Source organism: Aythya ferina (genome assembly GCF_964211825.1).
Source record: "Aythya ferina genome assembly, chromosome: 13".
Lineage (NCBI taxonomy): Eukaryota > Metazoa > Chordata > Aves > Anseriformes > Anatidae > Aythya > Aythya ferina.
This window is the reverse complement of record NC_140311.1, coordinates 13,873,078-13,891,032: the sequence shown is the minus strand read 5'-3', so window position 1 is coordinate 13,891,032 and position 17,955 is coordinate 13,873,078. Positions and strand designations below refer to the sequence as shown.

The 17,955-nt window shown below is 44.3% G+C and overlaps 1 protein-coding gene and 1 long non-coding RNA gene across 21 annotated transcripts in view; both read left to right on the top strand.

The window, feature by feature from the left end:
* IL1RAPL2 (interleukin 1 receptor accessory protein like 2) overlaps positions 1 to 17,955 on the top strand; it is a 391,415-nt gene that overhangs the window by 261,718 nt on the left and 111,742 nt on the right. The gene's annotated exons all lie outside the window — the stretch shown is intronic.
* On the top strand, positions 8,878 to 9,560 carry LOC311443997. Its single transcript, XR_014697611.1, has 3 exons — positions 8,878 to 9,021; positions 9,099 to 9,318; positions 9,416 to 9,560. It is a non-coding gene; the product is annotated as an uncharacterized lncRNA (long non-coding RNA).

Sequence of the window (17,955 nt, the reverse complement as noted above, 5' to 3'; positions counted from 1 at the left end):
TCTGTATAAGACATGAAGATAATGGCTTTTGGAAGACTGCTGTAAGAATCAAAATCACTATGATTATTCTTTTTTTCTGTATTGAAAGTAAAAACACATCGTATGAATGGGAGGTGTCCAGGAATTACTGGGTACAAGATTTGTGAGAAGCTCAAGTGCAGTATGAAAGTGGCTGGCTAAAGATAACGCCAAGGTTAATAAGAGGATGAAATAGGTTTCTCCCCATAAATCACATGTATTTATGCTAAATAAGGTTAAAAGAGCATTTGGATCTTGGGCTCCTGTCGGTGGACTGATCACTGGAGCCAATTCCCCAAGCACTGACGTGTTCCTCAGCACTTCTGATGGAGCCTCACCCGGTGTGACGCAGAAGAGAGAGGAAAAGTTTTGAAGCAGCCGGTCAGCCAGCGGGGTTCCCTGCTCAGAGCTCTTTTCTTCTGTAAAAAAGAAGCAGGAATTCACAACGATACCAGAGTGTTAGTTGATCTGACCAAAGATCAAATGAATATCTGAAGAAGGGTTTGTGGTTCAGAGTATCCATCCGTGCTGGCTGAAATGTCATCTGTGGCTTTGAAGCCGGGAGGTCAGGCTGCTCTATCTGCTGCCGGGCAGCTTGGTGCTTCCTGGGGCAGCACGCTTTCATCTGCTGCTACGTTTCCTAGAGCCCCAGCGAGAGCACACAAACATTTTTCTCAGCAGTGAAAATGCTACTTTAGTGAATGCTGTTTCCATCCTGCTTGCACTGGGAAATGTTTGGAGTGATAGAGGCTCGCTGCATGCCAGGGACAACTCTGTCTCCTCCAGCTCAGAGATCTTAAATAATTCTAATGACTCCTTATGCCTCTCTGATGGACCATTCCTGCCTCTCCTGGTACCTCTCCCGCTTACATTTCCCAGCAGGTTGTTATACCAACTGTGGTGAGCGTGGGGATGCGCAGGAAGGATGCCAGTCCCTGTCCCAAGGAGCGTGAAGTATAACACACATGGGGCTTGTAAGAACGTCTGCTGACACACATGGGAACAGGGAATCCTCCCCAAAGGCTCAGCTCCTTTATCTGCAGGCACATACAGTTTTAGCCTGGTCTCTGTCAGACAGTAGGTGTTTGTTTTGCCTGCCCAGGCTCTAAAAACCTGCATTAGCTTTCCCCATGCGTAGCAAAATATGTATGTAACACTATGGTTTCTCTTTCTTCGTCATGCGTCGGGGGTATATCACACAGATCCTTGTGCTGAGACTTCCTAAGGCTCCTTTCTGGTGAGTATCTTTCTGTGTATCCATCACATAAAAAGTTGTTTGCCTTTCAAAGATGAATGTAAGAAGTTAAACCAAAGCTTGAATTTAATCCTTTTGGCCACCCAAAAATTAGGCTGAGTTTAAATAAAACTCAGAGGCTAGTCAGCATGGATCGTGAACATTGCACCAGAACATTGTGATTGTGGACACTGCACCAAAAGCCTGACCAGAGACAGTGAGAAATTATGCATGATAAGAACCCTCACTGGTGAATTTAGTCTGGAAAGTCCACAGTATCTGAATTCAGAGGAAGAAACCTAGGGAAAATATTGTGTTCACTTTTAATAAAAGTGCACCATCACTCACACGATTTGGGGGTTATTTCCACGGTGCTTTGAGCAGAACAAAAATCCCCTTACAAACACAAATCTTTCTGTTGATATAATTCAGCCCCCATTTAGATGGGAAAGGAAGAAAGCCTTTAGTTCTGTTGTCCTTGAAAAACAATGGCCTTAAATTAAGAGGGATTATTTTTAGTGAAATACAACACAGAGTGAAGAAACATAAAACTTCTCTAGTGGCCACTGAAATTCAAAGCACTCTGAGTTCTGGTGTTAGTGCAGAAAGAACTGCAATATAAATACGTACACACGGTCTGTCACTGCTCCCATGCCATACTGGGTCTGTTCTTAGAGCGCACGCAGCTTTCTGTGAGTATGTAATTACTTTGCTGACTGCTAAATAATAATGTCATTTACTGAGTTCATTTAACAGCAGACACATAATCATCTGTTCAAAACAATTATGCAAGATTCGAGTTGATCTGAAGAAAGTTGTATAGCTTTTTAGCCTATAATTAACATACGTGCTTGCCAGCTTTGCTTTTGCACATAGGGATAAGAGCAGTTGTGTATTTTATTACATTTTCTCTTTGCTGGGAGTCTGCATTCCAAACACGACAGAAAGCTGTGAAGGATTTGCATGGGTAGTGCTGTAAAACAGAGCTTGAGAAAACATAGATATATAGAGAGAGAGTTTCTATGCAAGGGCCTGGCTCAGTTATAAAGCCTGCACTGCATACACATAGCTATCCTTTAAGGAACATATACATTACAGATATATAAATATATAGATATATAGATATGACTGTTCCCTGAGGGTGCAAGTGCCTTGGGTTTTAGTGGCTATGAGTCTTCACCTATTACCAAGGTGCTTGTGATCAGAGCAGATGTAGCCCATGCTGGTAGAGAATGAGTCTTTGTCCCCCACTAGTGGTTGACCCAGGATGTTAAAAATGTATCCCAGCTGGTTGCAAGCGGCAGTAGTCCCTTGCTGGGGTTGATAAGCATCTCTTCGTGCAGATCTGATGGTGCTGCAACTTAAACCTTCAGAGTTCTGGCTCTGCTGCTCACCCTACTCAACTCATGGCTCTGAGCAAGTTATTAAATTCAGATTTTTCCCTCCCAGCAAAAGCTCAAGCATACGTAGTGCTTGCACAGCGTGATCCATGCTTCCAGGATTCTGCGGGCAGAAGGACAGAAGCAAAAATAACAGCTGTTGTCATCTGCTGGGGCTGCAGCTCCTAATTCTGTCTGCATTTGACTTTGACTAGAAGGTTTTCATGTGTCTGACTAAGTCACCAGGTAATCTCACAGGGTGTTTTAGCTGGGAATATGGAGGTGATTGCCACGGCACGGGCTTTCTTACAAAAAACTCTGATATAATTGGTAACCTTAGGTAATGCAGGAGTGATTCATTCTAACTTAGATTCATGCCAGTCCTAAGATTTGGAAGCGGGGGAGGAAGAGTGGCCATATACAGTGGGAAAGTATTGCAGTTTATTTGTCCTGCATCCAGGCATTTTACAGATAGACGATGCCAAATTCAGATCTCTCCTGAAATCAGACACATGGCAGTGGATTCAGAGAAGTTAAATCAGTCAGCTGGGAGTGTGAGGAGGATTGGTGACAACCTTCAACTTTTGGCCTGAACCTTAGGGTTTAGAGGCGAAGGGCAGAGCACTGTGCAACACCTGGTCTTGGGCTCCCCCAGCTTCTTCAGTGGCAGCACAGAAAACAGGGCTGTAAACGATGGTAAATAACATCAAGGAGTCTACTCTTTATAATGCCTGCAACATAAGCACTCTTATTAGAAAGGCATCTCTATTCAGGGAGTTCCGTACGAGCATTTTTTCTTGCTAGAGAATACAAAGTTCTGGATGGGAGCCGTGTGATTCAAGCCCATCCAGAAATTATCTGCCACAACAGGAGCAAAAATTTGCTAGAGCATCCTACTGATGTTAAATCTCAGCGCAGACAGGCTGTGGCATCATTTTATTAGCAGACTAGATACAGTGTTAAAAATTGTATCTATTATATCCATCCCAGAGGCATTCATCCAGAAGGGAGTAAGGGAGCTCAGCTGACAAAAGGGATTTGTCCATTCGGACATGCTGAAGGGCCTTGAGATAAGAAGTAATTCTAATATAAGCAGTTCCTGAGTTAAAGTATTAATTTATAGGAAATACTTTAAAAATAGGTCTTTTGAGGAGATTTTATATGGCTCAGGGTTCTCATTTTTAGAAGCTTTAGAGCTTACCTCACCTGGTAAGAGTTTGCAAATCCAATCCCAGTGATTTGTGTGCCCACATTCACACTTTGCGAGGCATAATAATTTCCTAAGGAAGGAGCGTGTTAAGCACAGCAGTCCTGGGAGCAGCTTTCTCTTTCATAGCACCTCCCTTTGCGGTGGCAGCCTACTTTGCTCTTTGGAGGAGCCCTGCTTCCCTGATGCTGCTCCCTCCGCTGTCGCTGCAGGGGCTGAGGGTTTGTTGCTCCCCTCTTCCATCCGACGTGGCAGCTGGATTTCAGCTCTCTGCCTGGGCTGTTTCAGTACGTTTTCACAATTAATTTACAAGGTGCAGTATCAGGTGCTTTGCTAACATTCATATTTATCGCCTGGGCTGCTGCCTGCCTGCGCTGTCGCAGTTCCTCCGAAGAGCAGGATGTTTGTCTGGCACGGCTTGTTCTTTACGCACCGTGCTGCCTCCTGCTTGCGTAGCTATCACCCAGTGGAGATGTGGAGTGCTGCTTCCAGGGGTGGAGGAGGAGGTGTGACGTTATTCTGCTCTTACCATTTGTTAACAGGCAACACTGAGGAGCTATGAAGGCTGCTGTGTGTCTGTTGAGCTCATTCCTTAGTTGGTACAGAGTTTGTCACCCCTCTAAATGAGCTCAGAGATTACCTATACTCTAGCTACTAAACCCCCTGGTCAGCAGAATGCAGGAGGGGAATGCATTGGTTTGTCCTTTCCCTGCTTTTGTGGTTACTTCTAGTTTACTTCAAGCAGTTTCAAATAATAGAGAAGATGTCAGGAACGTAGTTGCTAGGAGAAACCTCTCCTCTTCAAGAACTGCTTCTGTGTTAGGAGATTTTTGATGTTTGAATTCTCAGCTTTTCAATGGCAGTGTTGAAGCCACATCCGTGCCTGCTTGCTTAAAGTTGCAGATTGAGAGTGCTTTTAAAATTGTGTTTAAAGACGTCATTTGTAAGAATATGCGAGAGAATAGGATTGTGTAAGTAATGTATGTAGCCCGTTTGTCAGGGATGAACTGCAGAGAGCTAAAAGTCGCATTTTATGTGGCATCTCTCTTGAGCTTGGTTTTGGGAACACCTCACACTGATCTTGGTTGCACGAAATGAAAAAAGACATCCCAGATCTCTGCAGGCTGCCCCCTGCCCCTAGGGTTACATTTGAATTATTTTCATTTGCAGAGACAGAGAACAATTTCCATAAAGGTGATCTGGGAAATTAAAGGTTTCTCCTTGCTTTGAAGCAGTTACGAGGCCAAAGCCTATGGAAGTCCAAGCACTCAATGAAGTCCCATTTTTTCTGTGCTCCTGATGAAAGTGCTATTGCATTTGGTGAGACGTTCCCAAGTAATATCTACTGTTTACCCAGTGTTATTTGTCTGGGCAGAACATACTTGCCTCCCCAACCTGCAAGAAATATGAAACTTGCCTCTGGCCCTTTAGATTTTATATTAACCTATTTTTCAGTCCTTAGTGAGGAAAATCCTTTCCTTGCTGTTCCCTCCTCAGTGCTGGAAGTGGCAGCAGCGTGGTCCTGCCAGCTCGCAGCCTCCCCATCAGCACGTCCCTGATTGCGATGGGATTTTTTTGTTCCTCACAGGGGGCTAGAGTCAGCCCCGACAGCCCTCCCATGCTGTGTGAGAAGCTGTATTATTCTCTGCAGTGGCATGTGCTGTGCTTTGAGGTGTGTCCGTCTTCTGGTTGTGTGCACAGAGGTAAGGTACAAGGTGTAGTGGGATACAAGACTAAATCTTGAGCTTGGTTTTCTTGGGAATAAAATGTGGAAACCTCTTCTCCTGTTGTACACAGGCTGGTCTAGTCGCACGGACTAGGGAGCCAGGCCTGGAGATGCAGGTGCTGGTGGCTGGAGTAGTGCCCCATGGCTTTCCAGTGGTGGGAGGCAGATGAAGAACAGGAGAAATAGGGAATTAGGAGCGCCAGCCAGATTTCTCATTAGCAGGGGAGGCCCAGCAAACCTACCTGCAGCTCTGAAGTGAAAATGCAGAATAAAAAAATCTCAGGCAGGGAGCACCTCCCACAGCCTCAGACACAGGGAGGCACAGCAAAGAGGAACAGCAGGCCATGTTTTCTTCATTGTCTTTACAAGCGGTCTCACCTAATATTATGCATGCACATCTTTTTCCGGGCATTTTTCACAATTCTGCATTTTGTTTGGCTTTTTCAGTTTCCCCAGATGCTCTCTGCATTCGTGTGAGCAAGGATATATAGGTGCATAATAGGTGCATAATTGCTTCGTGTCCCCAGTGTTCATGCAGAGGTGAAGCTTCGTGTACGTGTGCAGACAGACACAGGCACCGGTGTGCAGAACCAAGTTAATGAAATGCTGCAGGCTCAGAATTGGGCATCCACAGCACAACTGTTTCCACAGACACAAGCCATTGAGCTACACGTGCTCTAGCACCTGCCAAACTTTACTCGCACAGAATACTCCACTATTTGCCATAAGGAGCAGAAGCTTTTGACCACAGGTGTAACACTTCTAATGAGGAGCTTTGGGATGCAGCAGCACCCCAGGAAGTGCCCTGTGCTCTCATTCTGATCTTCCAGAGCTGTAGACTAAATGGTTCTGTGCTCCCACTGGCGGTCCGGTCCCTCCAGGTGGTATTTCTCCTTTTTATTACCTTTCATGACCACTGGCTATCTCTGTAGTTACAGAACTACGGAAGTGATCTCTCATTATGCAATTTGGCGTATGCATAATTATGAAAGGATAGCGTGTAATTTATTCATTCGTTGAGACAGCCCAGTGATAAAATCCACAGCTGCTTCTTTCCCTGGGAAACCCCCCTTTTTTTTTTTTTTCCCTTTTGTTTTTGCAAGGGCTGAGTGGGAGGTGGGTGTGCACGTCACGCCAGTGTCGTGCAAGAACGCGGCAGGGCCGGGCAGCCTGTGTGTGGATGGCAGGCAGTGACGGCGCAGTGCTTTGCTGCCAGGGGTGCGAGGGCTTGCAGGACACACGTGGGCCTTGTGCCACCGTGCTCTGGGTGTGCAGGCACCAGGAGCTCCTGTGCACGGCTCAGTCCCTGCCCTGATCCTTCCAGAGGTATTTATCACGTCTCTGTGTGCAGCACCAGCACGGGGCACCTGACGTACCGGGGGCTGTTTCCAGGCTTGGTCCTTAGCAAGCAGCTTGCTGTAGGGTTCAGTCCCGAATCGAGGCTGCTGCTGCAATCAGGCTTTGATAGGGGAAGGGAAACGTGAAACATCTTTTTGGTGAAACAAAGGAGGCCGATAAAGTACGACTTGTGAATTGGATGTTAATGCTCTTCCAGGGCAAACACTTGAAGGATCGAGATGCTCTATTGAGAGCAGATCTGCTCGTAGGCCTTTAAGGGAACACAGTGCCTTTTAACTCCCATCTTATTTCCATTTAGAAGTAATTAAATGACTTTCAGATTCAAATGTGAATTATTTGGTAGTGATTTAGATTCTCATACAGACAAGGTATGAAAGTATACCTTTTTATTGTACCTACATTTTAACAGAAATTTATAATAAAATTGAAGTCCTGCTTTTTATAGAAGCTTTGGGTATTTCTTGAGAGCTCAGTACAATTGGGACTTATCAGCTCTAGCTCTTAACATTAGCAGCTACTTTTTAACCCAGCCTCATACAATTCCACATGATAAAAAGGCAGAGTTAAATTCAAAAATACATATTTAATTGGCAAGAAAATCCATCAAAATCTTTTCAATGAGATTTCTATTTTTTGGGCCGGAGCAGGACTGACTTGATAGCCCCATGTGGCAGAGGATGTAAGGGAAGCTGTAGCTTAAACCTGACCTGCCAGGGCACTGCCCTTACCACCAGATCACTAGTGCTTCTCTTCCAGCATCTCCTGTTCTGGTGTTTATTCAGTGTTTTGGGAAAGAAAATTCAGTATTTGCTTGTAGGTTGGGCACAGTTTTAGGAGACTGTTTGCTGCTACGTACTTGCCAGACTGAATTGCTGCTTTCTGATTATCCCGAAGTCATTGCAGCTGTAAAGAATGGAAAATGGATATGGATCATGCTTGGCCCAAACTCAGCCTCAGTGTGCACACTGCAGCGATCGGCCTTTAGGTATCCCATGGTGTCATGGCATAAATTGCTTCAAGCTCCAAGAATTGTTCCATTTAATGCTGTTGTCACAGCTGATTAACATCACGAGCATCTTCCCATCACAGCCTTTCCTTGCCCTCTTTCAGCTGGGGAAGGGGAGTTGCTTCGTGCCACCCCTGCTCTGGGCTGGGAGATGGGCTCAGCGCTCCCCACGTGGCACGGCGGTGCCTGGCCAGGGACAGAGCCCTTCTGCTGGGAACTGTGGCCTGGGAATGGATCCGGGAGGCTGCTGCAAAAATGTCCTGTAGCATCTGGATCTGACAGTGCGGGGCAGCTGTGCCACGTCCCACGAAGCAGCAAGTCTCTCACCGGTGTCAGACGGACGAAGATTTCACTGAAGTCCAGAAATCTCGGTAACTCAACGCAGCTCTCGATTATCAGAGCAAACTTCGCCCTCTCTTTAATGCTTTGAGTGAATATTTAAAAAAGTGAAGCAACCAATTAATTAGGGAGAAGCCTCCTCTCTGGCTGGTATTTCTTTTCTTGCAGTATCTCTTTCCTAAGTCTTAGGCATTATTTTGTTGTCTTTAATACCTCTTGATTGCATCTTGTTATCATCTTGTCTTGATTGGCTTTGTGGCTCGTTACACAAAAAGGGTGCTAATCTTTGTTAATTAGTTCCTTATTAGAGTCAATTGAGATTTGTAGCACAAGAAGCGAGCTGTATGTCTGATGATAAATAATTGGCTGCCAAGGAATTCTTAGCGTGAAATCATGTCAGTATAAGTGATGATACTTTAATATTTTATGTGTTTTTCTATGTGTTTACTGCGGTACTTCTTGGTTCTTCCAGCTGCTCTTCCCAAGACCTTTTTTCTTTTTTTTTCTTTTTCTTTTTTTTTTTTTTTTTTGTTGTCCTGTGGTTGTGTTACTGGTTTGGACACAGCCTTCCTTTCCAAGATATTTCTTTTCATATCACGTTCTATAAATTCATTACCTTGGTGCAGAGAACTTATTTCATTCAGAAAATTGCCTTCCCCAAATGGCAGGAAGTGCTCCTACTGCTTTTCACACTCGCCTTTGTCCTGTGCTGCTTTTTGCTGCGTCGTAGGATTGGATATTATAATGTCTTTGGTGAGCATTAACACCCAAAATGTTTTCTGGAGAGCTGGTAATAGGAAATGAGACGTAAAATTGCAGCGCTATTTCAGATCAGTGGGAATTCTGTTGGCTCAAGCTGTCCCGTGTTTCACCCGACGTCCAAGTCTCTGCTCCGTACCCGGTCCCACTGGTGAGGAGCCCGGCCTCGTGCGTGGCCCCGCTCGCAGCGTCCCCAGACGTGCTGCTGCTGCCTCGGGGCACGCACCCAGGAGATGAGGCTGAACACACGCGAGCCCTGTGGCCTGACAGCACAGGGATTTCTCATGGGAGGTAAGAGAAGATAAGGTTTACAGCATTAATCCATATCAAAGCAAACAAAACCTTAGGAGCCCGAGCATCTTAAGAGACCTGTGTTCCTACCCCACAGTGACTACAGTGACTCTGTGCTTTCCTTTCTCCCCTGTGAGATGGGAATAGAGACACCCTTCAGGGCAGCAATGAGGTGCCCTACAGCGACGTAAAGCCTCAGTCCATGGACCTGTGCTAGTGAAGAATTGCCTCAGGCCAGAGCGGGCCCCTCTGCAGCAGGGCTTGGCCCTCCTGGCACGCTGCTACAGAGAAGGTGGCTGGTGCTGGCTGCTAACTAAACCAAGCAGCAGCAACAAGCTCAGGGGGAGAACGCATGTGTAACCTCCAAGTTATTTTTTATTCTATTTGTAGCCTAAATGCTTGTATCTGTTTGATCAGAGGGCTGGAGCACCTCTCCAGTGAAGGCAGACTGAGAGAGCCGGGGATGTTCAGCCAGGAGAAGAGAAGGCTCTGGGGAGACCTCGGTGTAGCTTCTCAGTACTTAAAAGGGGCTTATAAAAAAGATGGAGAGCAACTTTTCACTCAGGCAGATAGGGATTGGACAAGGGGGAACGGTTTTAAACTAAAAGAGAGGAGATTTAGATGAGATGTTAGGAAGAAATTCTTCCCTCAGAGGGTGGTGAGGCACAGGACAGGCTGCCCAGAGACGCTGGGGATGCCCCATCCCTGGAGGTGTTCAAGGCCAGCCTGGGTTGGACTTTGGGCAGCCTCGCTGTGGGAGGTGTCCCTGCCCATGGCAGGGGGTTGGAGCCAGGTGGGTGTTAAGGGCCCTTCCAACCCAAGCCATTCAGTGATTCTGTGATCTGTTTTACTGCTTCTTTTCCATTTTCTACATTATGGACAGAGCCCAAAGATGCCACCCAAATGTATACTTTTTAATTTGTTTTTTATTGTCCAGCAGTACATTCATTTTACAAAAGTAACAGAGAGATTGTTCTCTTCTAATAATACCCATAGAAAAGCTGTTGTTTGTGACTTTCCCCGAATCACATTTATTTTAAAGATTGCTTTGAAACAGTGGAGGTGCATTCTGAAGCAGGTTAACTCCAGTCAGTTATACTGTTGAACCTTTAGATTTTGCACAAGGGCCAAATCTCCAATCTTGCTAAAATCCTGTGGGACTTTTACCTTCAAGGCTCTGCAACTTCAGTTCTGCGCGTTTGCCCCCAGCTGCTTGTTCTCTAAACAGCAGGATTTATCTAGGTAAATATTGAAATTCAAAGATGGGCCTGTGGGATCCATGCTCAGGATCCGCGGGGTGTGATTGCCTCGGTGTAGTTGCTCTGTTATTCCCATTCTGTGCCGAATTCCACTCATTTGTCCAGTCTGTACCCGCACAAGGGAGGACGTGTACCAGGCAGATGCTGACGCCCCTCCACAGGCAGGTGCATCAGCGGCAGCACAGGCTGTGCTCCAGCTTTACAATTAGTTCGTAGAGCAAAGAGCTTTTAAAAGTATCTACCCCACCTGCAAGTGATATTGTTCACGCTGTGTACAAGTCTGTAGTGCCTTCTCATACCAAATCTGTCCTAAATTTAATCCTAAAATTGTGTTCTTCCATTGCACAGCACATATCCTGTTTTGTACCCATTCATGTGTCGTTCTGGTTCCCCATCGACCACTAATCTCTCTACTGCACTGTGCAAGCTCTGGTCTCGTCATGGAGCTTTCCATCACACTTTGTAAGTTTTTACCATTTCTTTCGAGAAATGTAGTTTCACAACTAGGTTTTAAAAAGTACAAGAAATCCAATGCTTATAAATAGGCTAACCTCTGGGCGTTCTGCTTTACCGCGTGGTGGTCTGAACTCTGATTTGAAAAATAATGCCGTGTTATTTCTCAAGGATATGCGCCACGTCTGAAATAGATCCGGTATTTAAAGTCCTGAAGAATCACAGCGCATTTCAAAACTATGTTTTGCTTTTGAGACGCTGTGTGCAGAGGGATGCAGATTTAAATAGTGCATAAAGTATTTTGACAATGAAATATTTTTGAAGATGTAAACTGAATGTTTGTGAGTTATGAGCTTTAGCCTCAGTAGTCAGGATAATGCATTTATTCCCATTAGTGCAAAAGAACTCATAAATCAGAGCGGCAAGATACGACAATACGATGCTCACAAACGCTCGTGTGTATGCAGGTGCATGTACTCTTCTTTCTCTGAGCTGAGTAGTTGTGTTTCGGTCATTATCTTAAACTATGCTTGTGAAAATCAGCTTAGATCCCACTGTAGCCTAGTGAAATAAGTTGCTTAGCTCCAGCTGACTGTAGCCCATGGTGATAAATAAGTCAGGAACCTTACGGTCTTGAATATTGTATTGATAGCACAACTTGTGGCAATTTCTCAAAGACTATTTCTGTGCTACAAGTTGGAAAACCGAAGAAACCCTGGACCAACTCCCCCTGGTTTTGTTGCTGAGCATAACTGCACCTGCTAGAGGACATCCTTGTGGCCAGCCTGGGCCAGCTGTCCTGGCTGCGTCCCCTCCCAGCTCCTGGGGCACCCCCAGGGACCTTGCTGGCAGGGCAGCACGAGGAGCTGAAACGTTCTTGGCTTAATGCAAGCAGTGCTCTGCAACAGCTAAAGCATTGATGGGTTATCAACGGTATTTTTCTCCTACATCCAACACATGGCATCGTACCAGCCGCTGTGAAGAAAATGAACTCTATCTTAGCTGAAAGCAGGATATCTAGCCAGTGCTGTCACTACTGGAGCACAGAATTCCCCACAAAATGAGAAAAATGGGTAAGTCAGTGTGGGGGTAGCCAGCATTTGGATAGCTATTTATGTTAGCTGCGCTTTTGAAGCTCTCCTTTGAAACTTTCTGTGAGATGCCTTCAGTAACCCGGTGCCCAAAGTGTGAGAAACGCCTCGCACTGAGCAGCTTCAGCTGAACAAGCAGAGTGCCGTGGAGCCAAAGCCAGCAGCGGCTGGAGCTGTGCTGCCTTCCTGCTTTGCGTGCTCTTTGCAGGTTGTGGATGTGTCCGTGTAAGCTGCTGCAGTGTTCAACAGCAAATGTCACCTGCAGTTGAGTGAAAGGTGTGCTTGATCCAGGAGTGACCGGCTCATAATTAGTAGAATTTAGCGAATGGGCAGACAGCTGGTCCTCTCTATCCTTTCTGAGTCTTCTCCATTCTGGACATGGGAATATGTGCATAAAATTAGCATTATAGTCCAACACTGGAAGCAAAGGTGCCATCAAGAGGAGAATTCCTGTCAAAGGAAGACTCCTTATCTTAATGATTGCCTCTCTATCGAGTTAAGAGCATCTTTACAGTGAAACTACAGAATTAAGCCCTGCACCGGACAAAGTCACGGTCTTGTAAAAAGATAATGATTTTAAAAAAGATTATAAAAGAACACCTTAGCACCTGCCATTTAAAAAATGGTGAATCCTGAAATGAAGGCTGTCATGAATAAGATAAGGATGCACCCCTCCAAGAAATACTTCAGGGGATTTCTTTTAATAAGACCTGAAAAATCTGCCTTGGGCAGAAGACCACAGAACCGAGATTTGAAAGCCTTGAGCTAAGTTTCTCTTTTGCCATTGTAACGTGACCCAGCCGTTGTGTTTAATCTCTGCATATGAGGTAGCTCCAAGCTCCCATCCCTCGGATAACTTGTCACAAGTTCCATAGTTTTTATTTCATCTATTTCTCATCGTGGCTAAATGGTTGAAAAAAATGTGAAAACCCTTTCTTTAACATTTCTAAAGAAGAAAGGCACTTAATTGGGAACTTCCCATTCCCAGTTTTCTGTTAGTGGCATTTAAAGGGGAAAACTGCATTAAGACATTTCGGTGAGGTGCCTGAGGGAAGGTAGGGGAACACTCGAGGTGCAGTGAACCCAAGCTTGCAGCAAGCTGAGGCCCTCATCTCACAAACCTTAGGTAGTTTCATGCCAGCGGGAGCTGAAAGTGCTTAGCCTTGTGTGAACAATCTGATTGCAATTTACTCCTGCACAGAGGGCTGCTGAAAAGGACCTGGTGGTTACAGTGGATGCCAAGTCGAAAATGAGACAAAGTGTGTTCCACGGCAAATTGGGCAAGCCTCATATCGAGAAGCATTGGGAGGGATAAAGTCAGTAGATGAGTGAAGAAGAGAATTCATGGCCATCCTGGCTTTCTGCTTGTTATGGGAGAATCAGCGCTGCCATAATTATTTGGGGGTTTGATTTGAAATATGTGAGCTATCTGATTCTGAGCATGTTTGCCTGCATTAGCTCCCTTGGAGTGCTCCAGTTAGAGCTAAATGCCTGAGCTCACCTGGAGAATACTTGAGCTTTGCTTGTATAACACGGATGGATTATTAAAGAATGGGCTTCCAAAGCACATTTCCAGCTGTGGCTCCATGTCACTTTGAATATCCTATGGTAACACTGAAGAAAAGCCTGGACCACGCTTGCCAGGAAAGCAGTGGTGGTAGAGGAGTGTTAAAGGTGAAGCTGATCCTCCTTTGGGTTAGGGGAGTGATCTCTAGGGGTACCTTGCCATTTTCTGTCAAAGAGAGTTGTCAGCCCTCAGTAAAACACAGCAATGATAATACTTCCAGCTGTTTTTATTTCGCTGTCCATCGCTAGTTCTGCTCCCGAGGCCCTTTCAAGCACTACAGGTCTCTGATGCACGGCAATCTGTGATCACATCGGTCTCATTTAGTTTTTGTAATAATAAATGTCCTGCGTTGCCCAGTTACTTGGCAGTTAAAATTGTAACCAACAGTTGTACAATTGGCTTTAACATACAGTTTGGTATTTAAAATGGGATCCTTTGAAAAAGTTGCAGGTTTATGTACCTTTTTATTGTGAAAATCTTACTAACAGGAACAACGATTTGCTTGAGAGTCAATAATGTAATTCTCCATGCTGTCCTCATGCAAGCAAATGACATTTCAAAATATTAGATTTAAAAATGTATAAAGACCCTGCACCCGAAGTACTGCAGAAAATCAAAAACATTGTCTGTTCCATTAACGTCTTGATTCCAGACTCTCTGAAACTACTTTATGAGATTTACAGCTGCAGTTTTGCAGGCAATCATGATGTATTAAAACGTTCATGGGTATAGACAGGCTCTGTGTGAACCTTCAAAGCAAAACCAAAAGGATTAGGAGTCCAAGTTTGGCTGGGTAACATATTAATCATCTTTGGAAGTTACTGCTTACCACTAGTATCGGGGTAGTGTCACAGGATTTAAGTCACAAGTGTGTTTAAAGAGGGATTGCTTTGTCTCTTTCTTTGCAGTGTCACTAGGAGAGACACATACAGAAGGCACTTCTGGAGTCAAGAGGGTTTTCTGCTCTGGGTTATGTCCTGTATCCATGAGAGATGGCTGGAGGCAGCAGAATGACACCCTCTGGATAATTTTAGGCTTATGCTTGTTTGTAATCAACTGTTTGAATCAACTGATGGAAAGATCACTTTCTAAAGTGGCATAGCATTGCATGCTATCATAACTAATCTGGCAGCTGGTACTGGATATTAGGTTTCTTTACTTTTTCACCCCTTATGTCATTCTGAAACAAAGCCTCTGCTGGAATTCATGTTTATCTTACGCCTTGATTTAAAATACATGCATTTAAATTAGGTGAGTTTCTCAGTTCAGGAAGTAGCTTCTCTCATCAGTGGAGTTGAAGAGCATCCCCACCATCACAAGCTGTGTTTTATACCATGATATAACACTTACTGTGGTTTTGAAATGAAAAGACAGCCTTTTATGTAGCTGTTGCACAAGAATGCCAAAGCAAGCGGGACAGGCACTTTGCTTTAGGCCTCAGCTGTCAGTTTTGTAGCTTCCATATTGTCAGTACACTGATTTTCCCCAACTCCCTTGTGCAGAATGGTTTGAGCTTAAGGAGTTGAGTTGCATCCTTACAAGGACATTCCTCATACTACAGAAAATGTTTGCTCAGCACTTGACTCGGTTGTTTTCTTTCTAAGATTTGAACATGTCATGGTTATCTCCCCATATATCTTTTGTTAGATGCTTGAAATAAAAACTTCCTTGTGGCTCAGGCTTGTAAAACTCTGGTATAGATCAATGTATCTTGTCTTCCATATGGAGAAACCTGTTACCACTTCATAGGGTTAAAAAGAACAAATTCCTCAGGTTGGAATTAACATCACTGAATGCAGATAGCTGCATTACTGGAAAGACATGGAAACCAGTGAAGTACGGAGTACAGTCCTCGATAGAAATCCTTTCTCCACTCGTATTGTTAGTTTCATAATAAAAACCAGATTCTAGAAGGGATCTCAAGGTAAAATGGAAACAAACTTAGAGCATGTTATAGGCAGATTTCAGATTTTGTGTTAATTTAAGAATGTTGGAGGCTGCTGACTGACTTTGCTTAAATATATATATATATATATATATATATACGTGTGTGTGTGTATTTCCCATAGCTTCTATGTGTATTTGATTGCTCATGAAATGAAAATGGAAACCACTATTTATGTTCACTTGCCTGCATGTTTGCCCTGTGCTGGTGAACACCTATCAGCATAATGAAGCATGAAATAAGAGACCCAATTCTCAGATGGAAGAATGAAGGCTGTTTTGCATTCATCTCCTGTGCAGGCACAACGTTAAGAGTTTGATCAGTATCTCTGCGATGCCGTGCAATATGTACAAAGCCTTCTGTAAACCTCTGTGCTGCCAGCTCCGTGCAGGCCCTAAGGACTGTGTCTCTGCACACCCACACACCTCAGCACAGGGACTGCAGTGCCTCTCCCAGCACAGTGGCAGGCGAGCCACACATCTGCGTGGGCTGGGAAGTCTGAAGGTGTCCAGAAGCCCAGGCTGCCTTCTGACATGCTGCCACTCAGGAGCTAATAGTTCTTTGCCACTGAATTTGTGAGTTGTAAAGGAAAATATTAATCTCTGGCGTTGTCACCTAAAGCAAATGCAGGCTTAGAATTGCTCCCCACTTCTTTTTTTTTTTTTTTTTTTTTTTTTTCGTTTCCTTTTTTGAATTTTCTTTCTCAGCAGAAATCCCAGTTAGCTTAAGCTTGGGTTTTTGTTTTTTTTCTCCAAAGCATAATGTCAAGCTAAAATCTTTTGCTGTTGCTGCTTCTTTACAATGTTTTTCAAGTTGAAGTTAACCTTCCTATTAGCATTTTAATGGAAAAGAGATTCTACCTCTTAGACAAGTTTTGTCTGCTTTCAAATTTCACCACAGTAATGGTATGAAATGCTGCTTTCCAGTGCTTGCACATCCCTTCTTTCCCTGCAGCAAGGCTCTTTGTGTTTAGTGGTACAAATACGGACAGCTTTTGGCAGGAATCTCCCAGGTCATCTGTTCTAGTCTTTTCATTTATAACCACATCAAGTATTGGCCATTTTTAGCTAGTTAGTCCCATTATAAACTAGTTAGTCCCATTATAAGCTAGTTAGTCTTGTTTTAAATGAAATAGCTTCTCTTTTTGTCCCTGCTTTCTTTAGTCTAAGCTTATTCTAAGTGCTCGCTCCTCTGGTGGTTAAGATGCATCTTCATAGCCTCAGTGAATTCGTGGTCAATTATAGCCACTTGTACCAGTGCCAATAATGTCCTTTAGCTGAAATATTGTTCTTTTAAGTGAAGATGACTTTCCAAATAGGATTTTGTTGCCGTAGTCGTCCCTTCCAGATGTACCCTTGCGTGGCACGTTATGGGCAGCCCTTTCCTTAGTGGGATCTGAAAGTGGGTCAGGGCATTGTGCGCCTAAGCAGATAATATTCAACGTACTGTCAGCTTTCCAAAGGTACTGCAGGGTCTTTCTAACACCCTCCCAAAATAGTGGAGGTTAAGTCATGTGAAAACTGAAGGGCAAGCAGTGGATTTGTTATATGGGCAAGAATTATTTATTAAAAATTCCCAAGACAATAAAGACTTTAAAATAAGGCTTATAATAATAGCTTTGCTCTGCCTTGCTACGGCTTCCACTAGACATTAATTCCATTATTAAAAATTAAATTTGTTTTATTTATGATCCTGTTTTCTTGGAAGACACCTATTGATCAAAATAAGCCTTGCCTTATTAAAAATTCAGAGCATTATCTGGATCAGTTGTCAGGCTAGATATATTAAACCAGAAAGCGCTTTAACACGAGCGTGTAGAAAAGCGATGTGCCAGGGAAAGGAGAAGGGGAGCCAGGCACAACTACAAACTATATCCCAAAAACCCAAAGCACTGTCAGGCACCCCAGGGCAGGAGCAAGCTGTGGTGGGGTGCCAACGGGGCTATGGAGGGTGCATGAGGCACCTCTCCAGCCACAATGCCATTCGTTCTCCAAGCTTTGGTGACGTGCAACAACTGCAGTTGTGTGCTTACATGGAGATGGGGTGAGAGTTGTTGGCTTTTTACTGCACCAGCTGGAAGACAAATGGATAGAAAGGTACATATGTCTTGTAAATCGGTTGAATAACAGTGTGTTTGGGGAAAATGTTGGATTTTGCACTCGGGTATCTGATGAGGCTGGGTTAAAAGACAGAAACGGCATGAAAAATGCTCAGATGAGTAGGGTTCATGGTGGGAAAGAGCTCGACAAGTGGGCAGTGCCTGCTGGTGAGACTGAGAATGAGTTATTGTCTGAGACTAAGTGGGAAGTGGAATAATAGAAG